This window comes from Polistes canadensis, unplaced genomic scaffold (genome assembly GCF_001313835.1).
Source record: "Polistes canadensis isolate GaletaPanama2010 unplaced genomic scaffold, ASM131383v1 scaffold_285, whole genome shotgun sequence".
NCBI lineage: Eukaryota > Metazoa > Arthropoda > Insecta > Hymenoptera > Vespidae > Polistes > Polistes canadensis.
The window spans coordinates 176,679-192,456 of record NW_014569832.1 but is presented as its reverse complement, the minus strand read 5'-3'; positions in this window follow the sequence as shown (position 1 = coordinate 192,456).

Genomic DNA, 15,778 nt, shown 5'->3' with positions numbered 1-15,778 from the left:
AACAGGTAGATACGCACACCGCGGAATATATAGGAATACCTGAGAAAAATTTAGTGGCGGGGCACTAAATTTCACCACCGTGACTTTGCAGGAGGCGATACGCTCGCTCGCTGGTGTGCAACCCGGCTGCAGCCCGGCTGCAGCTAGTTCTGACCAGCCACCGGGCGAAAAATCTTACCATCTCTTTCCCTCTCTAATTTCTTTATGTCCTTTCCTTTACTACCAATTCATGAGACTAATTATTCCGATACATTGTTTGGAACCTTTTAGGAACACGACGGCGTCTTCGATTTTTATATTTTTTTCATCTTCCAACAGATTATTATTATTATTTTTCTATTTGTTTGAATTTACGCCTACCACCTACGTGCACGAATATTTGATTATTCTGATTAGCTACTACTACCTATCTACTCCTTTTTTTGTTCATTATTATATTCTCGGCGAATCGGGAAAACACAGGAGAGGCAAGCGACAGGTGTCGTGACCGAAAAGCAAAACTTCCTCTTCCTCCTGATCGACGACGACGACGACGACGACGACGGCGCTATTATTTAGTTTGTAAATAGAATCCAATTTGGAGGTGGAACGCTCGGAGCGTTCTTCTCTGTTACCACACCGAGGCTGCTTCCTACCTGGCCACTGTGTTCACCTACCGTTGCCTTCGTTTGCTGGATCACGATCGATAAAAAGGAAGAACCGAACGATCTTCGATGAGGAACGAGCACAAAGTATCTTCTAGTCATGCCGCTAATTATTCTACGGCTAATCTTCGAATAAATTCGACGATAGGAGGAGGAGGAGGAGGAGGAGGAGGAGAAGAAGAAAAGAAAATCGAAAAAATTGGATTAAAACAAATATTCAAAGGTGTCTTTATTTATTAATCCGTCTCTATTCCTTTTCCTATTTTCTTCTTCCATTACTTTTTCTTATTTCTTTCCTTTCCCCTTGATCCTTTTTATTTTTACGAGAAAAGTACCCTCACGAAAATACGGTTTTCTCCGAGAGTCGGACGTTCTCTTTTTCCTCTTTGCTCGCTTCGGAAAAAGGAAGGAAAAAGGAATGAAAAGGGAAGGAAAAAGGAATGAAAAAGGAAGGAAAAAGGAACGAAGTAATCAACGCCGAGAGTAGAACGATAGCGTCGCGAGAGCACGGAAACGGGACACGACACCAGTCGACAGGGCGAATTTTCATGGAACCGTTTTCCACCTTCCAACCAACCCTTCTTCCATCTCTCTCGCCCATCTCCGAATGAAAACCGCTGCGAGAGGGAGAGAGAGAGAGAGAGTACCAACCACCAAGCTCTGGGCAGCTTGCAAAGAGTGAGCGAACGAGATGGAAAAAGAGAGAAACAGATAGGGAGAGAGAGAGTTGCAGCGCTTGCACTCGATTACGCATTCGATAGACGTTGATTATCGACAAAACACGTCGATTTGACAGGCCCTGACGATGACGAGTATACGTGGAAACGCGTATTCGCGTATTTGTGTATTTCTATATTTGTGTGCGTTGCCGAGGGTCCGTGCAATGGAACGCGAAATTAACCGCAAGAGAAACTCTCGTTGCTTTCGTTTCCGAAGATCTTTCATTTCTTTTTTTGCGTTTTGGGCTTGGTCTTATTTTTACTTTTTATTTTTTTACGGATTTTCATTTCGCGATGGCAATGAGTTGCGAGTTCTCGAACCCGCGACGATGAGTAGTTTTATATGGGAACGAAGGGAAAAGGGAACTGGATTGAGAATTATCGTTCGGCTAGGAAGAAAGTTAACCGTAGCCAGGTTTAAACAAAGTATCTAGAAAATGTAATGACATTAATCCGTAATTAAACGAAAATGTAAAGAGCCAAGAGCGTGGCGCGCGTTTAACGAAGAAGCGTATGGTAATAATCATTGCAGGTATGATGATCGTTGACGTTGATCGTCGATAAACCTCGACGATAGTCGAGATTTTGACAATGACGAAGAAGGACGGCTAGGAATATCGGCACTGGTAGTAGTTCGCGTGGGTGTCGGACACGTGGCAGGGTGCCACCGCTTCCAATCCTTTTGTATTATTTTTTCTAACTAGGGATACCACGATCAAGTAGTAACAGGTGGATTCCCCGTGGGTCGTCCATGGCTCGTCCATAGGTCGGTTGTCCATGGTTCCGTCCATGGAGTCCATCGAGCGTTAACGCCCATGTCAACCGCGCCAAGACCAAACTTTCGATTCCAAAGTAATTTAGTTGGACTTTTTTGTTTGGAAAACAAATGACCATCTGTTGCAATTTCGATTTCATTAAAAAATGGAGATGGACTTTGTCCAGGGCTGCAAGGACGCGAGTTAGCCAAATGGGAAGAAGGGGGTAGGGGTTGTCCTAGAAGGAAAGACTGCAACTCGTGTCGTGTGGCGTGGCCCATCGTGTGTAAAGGTAGCCGGTCGTCGTCGTCGTCGTCGACGTCGTCGACGTCGTCCTCGTCCTCGTCCTCGTCCTCGTCCTCGTCGTCGAAAGAGCCCGCAGAAGAAGAAGAAGAAGAGGGCTCAGAGGCCAACTGATCATCGCATGCATTTAAATTGGTTCATTAAAGCCCCACGGTCCAAGCTTTCTCTCTCTCTCTCTTTCTCTCCCTCTTACCACCCCACAGCACCCCACCCGACTCGACCGCTTCTCTTCTTCTGACTCTGCGCAACGCCCTCTCTTTCCCTCCCCTCCCCGCCAACCTCCCCCTCTCCAGAAAGCAGCTATTTCTCTCTTTTGGCTTGGAATACGAGGGAGCACCGAACAGCCTCCTCCGTCGCCCCTGGACAACCACCACGACGCGCTATCCTAAGACTTCTTATTGTTACAAGGATAGCTTCGAATGGAAAGTATAGTTGCGACGGGATTGGGCCTTCTTAAATTACCAATTCTAACTATTGTCGTCGGATCGTTGTCCTGATCTACTTACCTATAAACCTAACGAACGAACGAACGAACGCAGGAAGAATAAATCCGGAAAATTTCTCGATCGAAAGCTATTGATAACAATAATAATGTTGTATGTTTGCCTAGAAGATAGGAGGAAGTAAAATCGCGAGTATGTTCGCATATCCGTCGGAAGATTCCGCATGCGCGGCGCAAAAACGTTACAGGAGCGTGGACGAGTAGCTCGTAGTAGCACGTTCAGTGGATATCGTAGTACGTCGACGATTGGTCGATGCAATTTGTTAAAGGTGGTTAAGGACGAGCGTTCTTGCACGTCGGCGGCCACCGTACCTCTTCTCCCATTAAGATTCCATCGAAGAATCCCAAGGGAAAGAGAGACCGAGAGATCATCGCTAAAAACTTACGATCGTTTAAACTTTTATCATTATCTTGGCCTTGATCAATTTCGTCGAGATCGTATTCGATCGTTATTAACTTTGACTACGATTCTTCGAATACAAATATGTGCAAATATACACGCGTGCCGAGTAGGACTTTGGATTACGCGCGATTTGCTATATAATCGATGTAGGTACCCTGTGCCTCGAAAAAATGATTGATCAAGAAAAAAGGAGGATCGACGATAATGTAAATATCGTGAGCTCGACAAATGTGATATACTCTTGACTCTTTCACGAGGATGATGATTAATAATAGCATTAATCTCTCCCAAGTATATTGAAGGTTTTTTTTTTCTCTCTCGGAAACATAGATCACGGTCAAAAATTGATCAGGATCGCGCGTTCCCCGGTATCTCAATAGTTTCAATTGATAAATCAAATCTCTCCAACTGCGCGGCGATAATCGTAAAACGTAGCAATTTTCAAATGAATTTTTTGTCCCGATAATTATCAAAGAAAGATAGATAGATAGATGCTCGCAGGAATCGTAAGACAAAGAGATAGCATAAATTTATTTGAAAGAGACGTGGTGCTCGTGACTATAGCGTAGAAGCGTAGAGCCGTCGGCCTGTCCGTCATGGCAAGCCCCAGTAGTTACCGTCACGCGGCCAGCCCAACAATCATCCACGGATCCACCACCCCCATCTCTGTCTCCCTCTCCCTCTCTCTCTCTCCCTCTCTCTCTCTCTCTCTCTCTCTTTCACTATTGTAACCAACCCCTGACTAATCCTGTTCCCTTTTCTAGAATGACGGCTGCACGTATAGGTGAACACGCGATGCACGTTGTTTGCATCGAGCAGCACGTGGGAAATACGAAGTGTGCTTCCTCTGTTTCTATCTCTCTCTCTCTCTCTCTCTCTCCTTCGTTCGTTCCTTCCTTCCTTCCTTCTTCTCGTTCTTCTCTTTTACTACTCGGGGAGCAAAACATCAACGATCAAACGGCGAGCAAGCAACCCTCGTAGGGCGTCTCGTAACTGCTGCGAGCCAGCCAAGTGTCGACTCGGGCGGGGGTGGATTCGTGTTGCCGAATGCGTGCTGCCGAATGCGTGCACGAGACAACTTCGCATTCCTACTTCTCTGGCCCTTTTCAACCTTCCCTATTCTCTCTCGCGCAAGGTTCCTGGCATACCCTTACCTAACGACTGATCGATGAGTTATGTTTTTCGTCATTACGTTCTTTATACGAATTATTATCCTTACCCTTAACGATATATACGTATAAGATTGTTTCGATATCGTTTTTCAGGACCTACGTAGGTCTAATTTTACGAGAAACGTCAACGAGTGCTTCTCAATGAATCCATTGGTAACGTACACTTGCCATCTTTTTGAAGAAACAAAAATATTAGTAAACTCTGCAGGACACATAATGAAGAATAAGGAAGAGAGAAAGAGAAGGAAATAAGTGCGCAGTGGGGTTAAAGGGGATTCACAGTAGACCCCTGCTGCGCAGTTTTGTACCAGAAGAGGTCCCGTGCCCGAAAGGGGAACCCCCGTAGTGATAATTAGGGGGCCAAGCGAGTGTTTCTGGCCTTCGTGAAGGTCCTTGAAGTTTTGCCGCTCGACCTCGAAAATGCTGATGGCTAGTCATCGTATGCATCTCTCTCTCTCTCTTTCCTTCTCTCTTCCTCAAATACATACGCATATACGCTCTTTTACATTTCTTTTTCCCACAAGGAATTACCTTAGGGGTGGAACCACCGTAGGAAGATCCATTTTTCAATGGCTTGTCCGATCATATGACTATGCTTCTCTTTTCGAAACTTTCCGAGACTTTTTTGACTTGTGGGACTTACTAGGTCACGGCTCTGTCATCTGGTACCCGACGGTACCTTGTTTCTTAGAGAAACAGGGCACACGCCTCGATTAATCGCACCATATGTTTTTCCCGATCGACCATCATTATGATCCTACCTTTGAACCTCCCTTCTTTAGATTTTTTTCTCGCTTTTCAATACCCGCACCATTTTGACCTTTCGATTACCGGAACCAACCGTGACTCGGCTCCAATATTCTTCATGATATTTATCCTGATACGGAAACTCTTCGATAAAAAAGCCAACTTCCCTCGGTACCTCGTTCGGTTTCAATCTTTCGACCAAATCTTACTCTTGGGCCCAGCTGTTCTTTAAAAATACATCCTGCCAATTTGTCTTATGTCTCGATCTATTCTTTATTTAATTATCCAACAATTATTACATTTGCAAATGGCAAAATATTGTTTCAGACCAACGTATACATATATATATATGTAAGTATATCTGTAAGATTTATACGTAACTTTAGCGATCTCGTTCAACCCCTCCGATTTGAAGTGAGACGAAGAGGAGTCAATGGCTCGCGAATAATTTCATTCGAAGGGGAGATAACGCTCGACCCTAGCAAGACCAAAAAACGACCTAGAATTTGATCAGATATCGTTTCAAGGATTTTTCTTAACTGTTCCAATGTTAAAAACAAAGGAGGGCCTGTTTTAACGTTAGAACTGTCTGTTACGCGTCTCTCGAAATACTTTGGACGGACAGTTCCAATTCGCACGATTAGGTTAATTCTCACAAATGCGCTCCCGTGTCAAGATAAAGTACCGTTACTATTGCTATCGATGTATGTAAGAGTACACTCTTTTGGTTATACGGGAATAGGCAGGCGTATGATAGTACCCAAAATGTGGCACGCACACACCACGTGCCATTGTTCTGCTCGAGTTTTACGCTCGTTTGCTGCTCCGACCGACCAACCAACCAACCCACCAACCAACCAACCAACCAACAAACCAACCAAGCAAACCAACCAAGCAACCACCAGCACCGATACGCACCGGGTGTCACGCGAAACAATAGCCCAAACCACCGAGACCATCCGACGCGATCTATTTTTCTACCTGACCCGAGTAAAACTCTCTCCCTCTTCTCCTGTCTCTCTCTCTCTCTCTCTCTCTCTCTCTCTGGGATAAAATATTCCGACCCTTCTCTAAATCCGACTTTCTAAGCTTTGATTGTTTATTCGCGTACCATGGATCTTTGATTTTTTTTCAACAGGGGAGATCGTTTTTGTTGTACTGATTTGGAGGATTTTCCTGTGGGTTAGCATATTTAATTGTCAAACGTTTAAATAAAATTATTAAACTAGACTATTATATACGAGAAAAGAAATGTCATTGCTAAAAAAAGTCGACAAAAAACAAGTGAAAACAACAGCAACGAAAGAGGAAAGGGTAGGGAAGGGAAGGGAAGGGAAGGGAAGGGAAGGGAAAGAAAGGGAAGGGGTGGCACGAGTCGAGTAAAATCATCAGGGTGACGTCGAAAACACGCGAGCCTCGCGGGTACCCACGTGGAAACGTCATCGGCAGCTGGGAGGCCCTTCGAGGGATGATTCGGAAGTATATACATAGTTAGAGGAGAGTCGGTGGTGGTAGTCAGTCGTTTCGGGCGAGAGCGTGCACAAACGCCCTTCTAAGCCTCCCCAAAGCGCGACCACCAAAACCCTGCGAAGCTTATTTCACGAGCGGCCGATCACCCTTCGCGGGATCCGAGGAACGCGAGAAAAAGAGAGAAAGAGGGTGGCTTATCTTGGACCTACCAGGACGTTCTTCTACAGAAATGGGACGTCGATCGTTTATACTGGGTGTTTCTTAAGCTACCTTCTTACTCCGAATTTTCGATTATTTTCTAATATTTTCCCTGGTTCTCGTTGTTTTAAAATATCCAATACATTTCGGATTAAAAGAAAATTAAACTAATACTATTGCGTACTAATATTACATAGGAGTATTAAATTTGATCTATGTCAAAAAATTGCACTATAATAAAATAGTAGTAATTTATATAGCACTGTATCACAACAAACAGGGTCAGCAAATTGTCGTCGCGTTCGAAGCATGCTATTATAATAATTGTATTTTTTGCTCCAAGAGGTGGGGACATAAAATTTGATAGGTTCGACGACTTCGACACCCAGTATAGGCAAAGGGTATCGTGGAGTCGAGGGGACAAGGGGAGGGACGTTATCTGGCAGCTCCCAGGCTGACGGGGCTCGCCCTTCGGGAATAACGTAGAGATAAGCACCCCCGTGGCCCAGTGCCTCCTCCCCCCATTACCCCCGCTGCCCCGCTCTCCCTCTCTCCTTCCGTACGTCCCTCCGTGTCGCCGTTCGCCTCGCAGAGATGCAAAGAGATCTTGATATGGGCTACACCGAGGGTATCTCTCTTCCTCTCGTTCTCTTCTACAGCATCCCCCGTAGATAGGGCATCCCCTAGCCTACGGGAGCTCCCTGGTAACTTATGAGTCAGATTTATCTCACCGACTGGTGACTGATCGCCCCTACGAATTTCCAAACTTTGAGCTTCGAGTGAGAAAATCGTTTCTTGCAAGAAAAAGAAAGTTTTGTATTTATGAGCGACATCAATGGGTGCACGGTTTTAATTAATATTAAATAACAATTAAATATAGAGGCAAAAATTGTTGAATAATATTCGTCTAGTATTAAACGATGAGATATTAACAAAGTTTGGTCAAATAAATCCAATGTAGTGCGATTGAAAAAGAGTAGTTAAATTTCAACAGGTTCCAAGAAGCTCGATTCCAAACATATCCGGATATCGTTTGAAGACGATAGATGACGTTTGAGATTTTCTTCTGATAGGCACGTGCACGGTAGCAGAGTGTCCAAAAGCATCACCATAATCGGTCCCCCGTCGCCGAGAGGAGGGAGTCAAACGAGGAAGACTCAGCCCATTTTACCACCTTCCGTTTAGACCACAGGGGTCCAACGAACGAAGATACGTATCGACATATACATATACATATGGACGTTCCTCTTTGACATTAGAACTTGAATTTTGTCCAGTCGAAAGTGGAGGTATATATCGAGGAACTTTGAAAAAGAGAAGGAACCGACAAAGGTGCGGTTCCCCAAGGATACCTAAATGTTCACGGCGCGACATATAAGTGGTTTCCGGCATTTTTCGGTTTATAATCGGCCGATGATTACTTTCCAGGGTCGTTTCTTGAATGCCTACTGTTGCGCGCTTGCTTGGCCCTTCCAGATGCCTTCAGGGTATTCATTGAAATTCTCCTTTATCATTTTTTTTTTGTTTCCACCTATACCGAAAGTGTATACCTCTCTTGATCGTTCTTTATAGATCCAAAAAATGGGGTACATTAAATTAGCGCCTGAGAGAGATGGATCAAGGACGAATTAGAAAAGTTTATCGGCTGCCGTTCGGGAGCCCTCGAGTATAGTCAAAATCAAAATCTAATAAATAGCTACCATAGATACATATATAGTGTAGCGAATAAAAATTTATCAATCGCGCAACATCCATAGCTACCCGGAATCCTGTTTAACACAAAAATGCAGCATGTTAAACAAAAAAGAAACAAAAAATATGTATATATGCAAGTCCAGTAGAGAGTAAGAAGTATCGAACCTAAATGGTTTCCGGCTTTTTCGGTTTATAATCCGCAAGCGATTATATATATATATATATATATATATACTAAAGTAGCATCTTCGAGAGACTGCACTCCGAATGCCTACCGTTGAGGCCCCGTTCTTCGAGGGTGGTGTACGATTAGAGGTATAAGTTTTCTATACAGGTCCCTTCAGCTACGATCAGATATAGATTCGATCGTGGACACCCACGTGATACGCTTTTATCGTCTCTTAGACGTCTCTGATATTTCCGACGAAAGGTTTCCTAAGAAGAAACCGGTTCAGTGACCATAACTCTCTGAGTAATATCGTAACTTCTGATCAATAGTATTTTTTCGAACGCTATCCTATATTTCATATTACAATCAAGATTTTGAAAAGATTCCGATACTTCCGTCTAAAAAATCAAATTTATCTAAGTCATCGTTTTGAAAGATCCTGTAAGTCTTGATCCTTGTACACGGTGTAGGTGTATACTATAATATATATATATGTATGTAGGTGGGTGGAGGAGGCGAGGGGTAGGAGTAGGGTGCTTTAATCACGGGGGCTATCACAATCCCTAAGTGGGCTTCCTGCCCGCTTCAGAATTATAGATAATGTCAGATAATAATAACACACCCTGTAGGGGCAGGCCCCGAGAGCAGAGGCAATAAGTATAAGGTAACCGAAGGTAAGAAGAGGAGGGGGTGCTGCTAGTAGTGGTGGTGGTATTAGTAGGAGGATAAGTATAGGCTACGAGAAGGCAACTGGCTTCGAGAAAAGAGAAGAAGAGAAAGAGAGAGAGAGAGAGAGAGAAAGAGAGAGAGTTTCACGGGGAGGAAGAGGGAAAGGGAGAGAAAGAGAGAGGAAGCTCTGAAGAACTTCAGAGTTACCTTCTGTTAGAAGCACCGAGTCCGGGAGTCGGGCCCAGCAGTCTGGGGCCTCATACGTGCCAGGCCATCGGGTCATCTGGGACCCCCATTTCCCAGCTCCCCGCCATCTACCTATACCACCTTCTTCTTCCTGTACTCCACCTTTTGCTACAAGCAACTCTTCGTCGTACTTACCGAGCTTTTGGCTCAGGCCCAAAATCATCAGCAAATTTCTCTCTCTTCTCCAAATGATTAAATTATTAAGCTATGTTCATCGTTTGAACAACACCAATTCGACGATGTAATACGTGTAATACCTTGGTCCAAAAAAAAGAAGTCTCGAAATCGCTATCGATCGTATAATTACAATCGATCAATCTTATTTATTTATAATTTTTCCTCGAATTTTCTTCGATATCGCACGGAATCCGCGATAATATCAAATATATACACGCATAGTCGCGTAATACGATTCGTAATTGATAAAATATTTCCTTCGGAATTTTTCCTGAACGATTAGGTAAACCTAAAACGACTTGGTAATTAGTACGAAGAAAGAAGATTACGGTGGCAAGTGTCGTGTATATGTATACATATAATATTATATATAACCCCTCGCACAAGTTCAGCATAACGTGTCCATAAAGTGGCTAGATGATATTGAACAACCCTTAGTCAACCATGATGGCCAGGTCGCGGAACACCCACTTTTAGTAGGGACACCTGTTCATCCCTTGACTCCTTATTCCCTCTTTTTGGGCGCATGCAATGCGTGTTAATCGAGTTAGATTTGTGAAAGAAACAAGTTACCACCATAAAGAAATCTTTCACCCCTTTTTTCTCGAATACATTTATGTTCATGTGAACAAGAGAAGGAAGGGGGAGAGAGAGAAAGAGAGAGGGATGCGTAAAAGAGGGTTGTTCAGAATAGGGAGGCGTTACGACATTGGCACCCCCACTGAGGGTGGACAGATGGAGGGCGTATCTTGGAATATCTCCGCTGATGCTTTTCCATCCCACCCCTTACCCCCCAGAGTTAGTAACATAAGTGCCTCTATGAGCCTGGTATCTTCCTTATGTTACCGTCGCTCGATCGTTCCGTGTTTCTCTTCGATTCCTTCCCCTTCGATACTAATGTTGTTGCGCGAATGGTATGGCTAAATTATTCCAGTGGTTCGTGGTTAATCGTCTTCGAACTAAACTAAAACATCTAACGTAGAGAAAAATATTACAAACAAACGTAGTCTTGTAAATTTCTCGTTCCACGTTACTTCTCAAAAAAAGATTAGAAAATAAAGGAAACTTAAATCAAATTTTCCAACCCCGAAACACAAATATCTTGGAAGGAATTTCTCAATCGGAAAGACGATATCGGAGGGTTGGTTAATTCAGTTCGAGTTTGAAGTTTGCATCGTCATCGGTATCGTCGAGTTCAGTCTATGTACCTGTTGTTAATAAAAACACGAGATTCAACGTAGCATAACATCGGTATTGGGGTGGTATTGTACATAGGGGGTTGATCTCCGTCGAGTGTACTCTGTCATGCGCCAGGTGACGGAGACTCATCCTCCATCTCTCTCTCTCTCTCTCTCTGTCTCTCTCTCACTTGGTTCTGGTTGGAAGGGTGCTGATTGCGTCCTATAGTGTGAAATTCTACCGGGTGATATAGAAAGAGAGGTAGGAGGCAAAGAGTCAAGTGGACTTTCGTCATGGCCGACACTTGTGTAGCGATCGAGGTGTGTGCTGTAGGTCGTCCAAGAAGATCCGCCCACCCCTACGGCATTAAAACTCGATTCGTACCTTAACCCTGCGAAATACTATAACTCGACGACCGACTCTTCTTCTCATTTTCTTAAGACGCTTCGTGGGTTTTTCTTTGAACAAGTTGTCAATTCTTCAAAAAATGACGTAGAAGTATCTCGAAGAAGGGCCAAAGGTCTATCGAGTGTGTAGGGGCGGGAGGGGGGTGGTTTTGTCCTGGTAGTACGAGATTGCGTGCGTTTACAAAGCAAATGGCTTGAAAATAACCGAGCGGGGTGCCCCGTGGGCACTGTCGGGAGAAAGCCTTGTTCGGGTACACGCGGTTCGAAGGACCAAGAGGAGAAGGGGAAGGGATTGAAGTGTAGGACAGGGCGTAGGGGTGACGCCACCCCTCTGCTTGTGGCAGAGAATCGAGAAGAGGCCTGTGAAGAGAGAGAGAAAGAGAGACTCGGGGGTGGTATAATCGATGCGGACATGTGCAGTTCCCTCGGGGGTAGCAACCCCTAACTCGCCAAACCTATTTATACAACAATGCTCGGTACAGCCCCCCATAAACCACCCTCACGGTGGACCACCGTGGCTGCTGTTGCTACACGTTACCTCCCTCACCCTCATACCTTCGGTTTATAATCAACCCCCTCCGAATTGTATCTTTCTCTCGCTCGTTCGTTCGTTCGTTCATTCGTTCGTTCGTTCGTTCGCTCGCTGTCGGTAGCCTCGACGATGCAACGAACAGTTTATCTTAGGGTTCCATACCCCTACTCTCTCCTCTAGCTGGTATTTTAAATAGCAAATACTTATCTCCCGAATGGGACTAAGGGTAGTTTCTAAACGATAAGCGTACCGGCTGAAAAGGGGTGCTATATTCGGTTTTATAGTTAAATCGTGCCGATCTAAAGACTCGAGATGATTGTGGTCACTCGAGTTGTATACTTTTGTTTTTTATCTATCGGATTAATTGCAAGAAATAGTGTATTACATACGCGCATTATATATATATATATATATATATATGTATTGAATATATTTATGCACGCGTTTATGAATGGTATGTAACGCTTTTCTCTCTGTGTTCAGGTTCAAACGCATATAATAATAAAATTATCGTTAGATTTTACGGCCTATCGTAGCTTTGGGCTTCACAGTAGGAGAGTAATTTTCTCGAGGAAATACGACGCGTCGTATAAATCACTCGTACGTGCGTAGAGGTACTCTCTTTTGACAAAAGGCGCTTCCTTATTCTTTCCCCTGTATATATATGTATAGGGTGTTTCAACGCGATTCAAATATCTCCGTTAATTTCAGCGAAATTCAGAAGGAAAGATAGTAGAGTCGCGTTTTTCCGAAGAAACGACAATTATTAGCAAGATCGAGGACTAACGCAAGTTAATAACAAATTAAAAATACACGAAAATCAAAATGAATTCGCCGTCTCGCAAAATGTATCAATCTTAATGAGATTCATTATACATTTACGTGATATAATGTAAATACAATTTGGAAAGTATCCTTGGCTCCCACATGAGACCACACCGTGTTTCGCGAAATCGACGAACGACCAAACGATAACGATAATAACTATAATAACGACAACAATAGGAAGAACGAGTAACAGAGTTGCAGTTGGTGCTCGTTTTTCGCTATCCCACGAGACCGCGTGACTCTCGTGCACGAGAACACTTCCATTACCGTTGGAATTGAAATTTGAAATTCTTCCACGACACAACGATGCTTTGCACAATTCGCATACTTTACAACTTGAATATAAGAGGCCTGTCTGCATATATATATGTCCACTACGTCATGCATTTACATATATTATCGTGCTTAATAATAAGAACGTCGTAAGAACTTCCGTTTCATGCTCGTATACATATATCTACGCGTACAAATATGCATATGCCGCACATTTTCTGCATAGATAAAGTTATTTCGCAAGGTTAATTAATCAATGGAGTATCTATTTTCATCGAATTATGGTTCAATTTTGTATGAATCATATTAACGTGTATAGAACGGGGCTCCTCGTGACTGTACACGCGTAAACATATAAACATTCGGTGTATTCTCTACTCGAGATTAATTCTGCATCGACAAAAGCGAAGAAGCAGCAGCCAGAGTGCGATGTATCCAAATAAGCATGTGTTTGTAAGTAAGACAGGACCAGCTGAACGATACGGGTAATCCGGATTTTGGATTAGCCTAAGCCAGGCATAACATCGGGAGGTCGTTCGAGATAGTTCTTCTGTCGTCGTCGTCCGAAGCGAGAAAAGAGAGAGAGAGAGAGAGAGAGAGAGAGAGAGAGAGAAATGCAAAAGGAAAAAAGGCGCGCGTTTTATCCGCGAGTCGTTCCATTGTGTGCTCGATCTAAGTCGACATTCGTTTCTTAGAAAAGATCGACTCTGGAGAAAAGGTAAGAAACCGAGCTTCAATGATTTCTACGAAACGCGTCTCTTCTCTTCTCTTCTCTTCTCTTTTCTTTCCTCCTTGTATTAGAAAATTCTTCGGATCGGGGGGGAGAAGAAAAGATGATCTCGAAAAGGGACAAAGTTTCGAACGTCGATGTTTATAAAGAAGGAAAATCGCGAGGAGCGAGAGGAGAGTTAATTGGAAGCTTTGGTTAGATTCGAGCAGAAACGTGCGCGGTAAGCAAGGCGTGATTTGTATGGCCTCCTTGCATAATGATAGGACGAAACACGAGGGCTTTTACACGACGGGAGCTCGTTTTGCGACACGTGCGTGGACACGTGAGTCTCCGAAACGCGTTCGACCGTAACGCGTCCCTTCCTTCTCCCCCTTCTATTCCTCTTTTACTTATTATGACACCCCACCCTCTCCCCGGGGAACTCTTTTGCTTTTCAACGCAAATTTGTATAAGGAAATGGAAATGTTATCGATCGGTAAAAACAAAACTACATTCGCAGTGAAGTAATAGATACCTTAAATCGGTCCTTGCATCGGGGCCTTGCATCGGGGCCTTGCATCGGCCCGGAATTCGCAGACTTCTCCAGCTACGTATTGTAGGCATCTAGGTGGGAGGAGGGTAGGTAGGTAGATACACGGGGGAAACGAGACGACGATAGGGCTCGATACGACGTAGGGATGGAATAGCGTTAGAAGTACCCCCTGGGACGGTTTGTTCCTAGGAGCAAACTCCCACGGGATCCCGCAGGGTAGTTCCCGAGGGTTCCACCAAGGCGGCTACGCATCTGTCGAATCTCCCGACTGATATTTCTCTCTCGACAGGACACGCATTACACGGAAGACTGAACATTTCGTGTTATAACATCCTATTCGTTTTTCATCTATCGCCTACGATTACCACTACCACCACCACCACCACCACCACCACCACCTTGCTATCAAAGTAAAAACACAAGATGGCCGATGATAACTTATCGAGAACAACTTAATTACCGCGAGACATTGTCTTACCGTACTAAGTTACATCTAGGAGCATGCAAGGGTTTGTAGTATGTATACACCGTGTAGCAGATCCCTAACGCGTAGGGGATGAAACTACACCATGGCATCGTTTTTATCCCCAATGGGACTGTTGTTTCGAAGATAGCTCTGCGAACCTCGATGATCCTAACGCTCGAAGAAAACCCTCTGGGCAGAAACACATCAAAATCGAATTGACCAGATGTCCAGGAAAACGAATTCTCTGTCCCTCTCGCTCGGTAAGCATCCACTACCTAGCCACCACCCCTTTTGCTTGTTGTCAAAGTCGACGCTGCGGCTACTAACTCTAACGATGTTACAACACCGACGCACTAACACTCTTCGCTTTATTTCTCCGAACAACGCATCTGCGTCAACCATGACAACGATTTAAGGGGAGAAAGAAATTCGATTGAGAAAGACGACGGTCTCAGGTGTTTTCTACCCCTTAAGCTTTAAACGTTTCCAGATTTTTTTTTTCCTTTTCACGGAATGAAACACTTGGCGTGAAGGATTTTCTTCATTTTTCTTAATGTCGATCAACTCTTTCGCCAATTTATTTTACTTTATCCTACGCGCGGCAACATTTTCCTGTCGAAATGTATAGAAAACAACACACAGAGACATTTATTTTTATATTTGCAAAAGATATAATAATTATATATATATATATATGAAATGATATTTTCGATCTACGATTTTTCATAGTTAAGAATTAATTACATGCATTGTGTGCATTTATATGCGCCAAAAAATTACCTGTGACAGATTTCTTACCTGTTTCCAATAAAAAAATCCTCTCATTCGTCTGCACCCAAAATAATATCAATGAAATAGCGTCATAGGAGACATTTGAACGAAGGATAATTAGATTGCACAAAGCGCATATACGGAAATACGAGGTGGTTTATTATAATAATATTTATAATCATTACGCATTG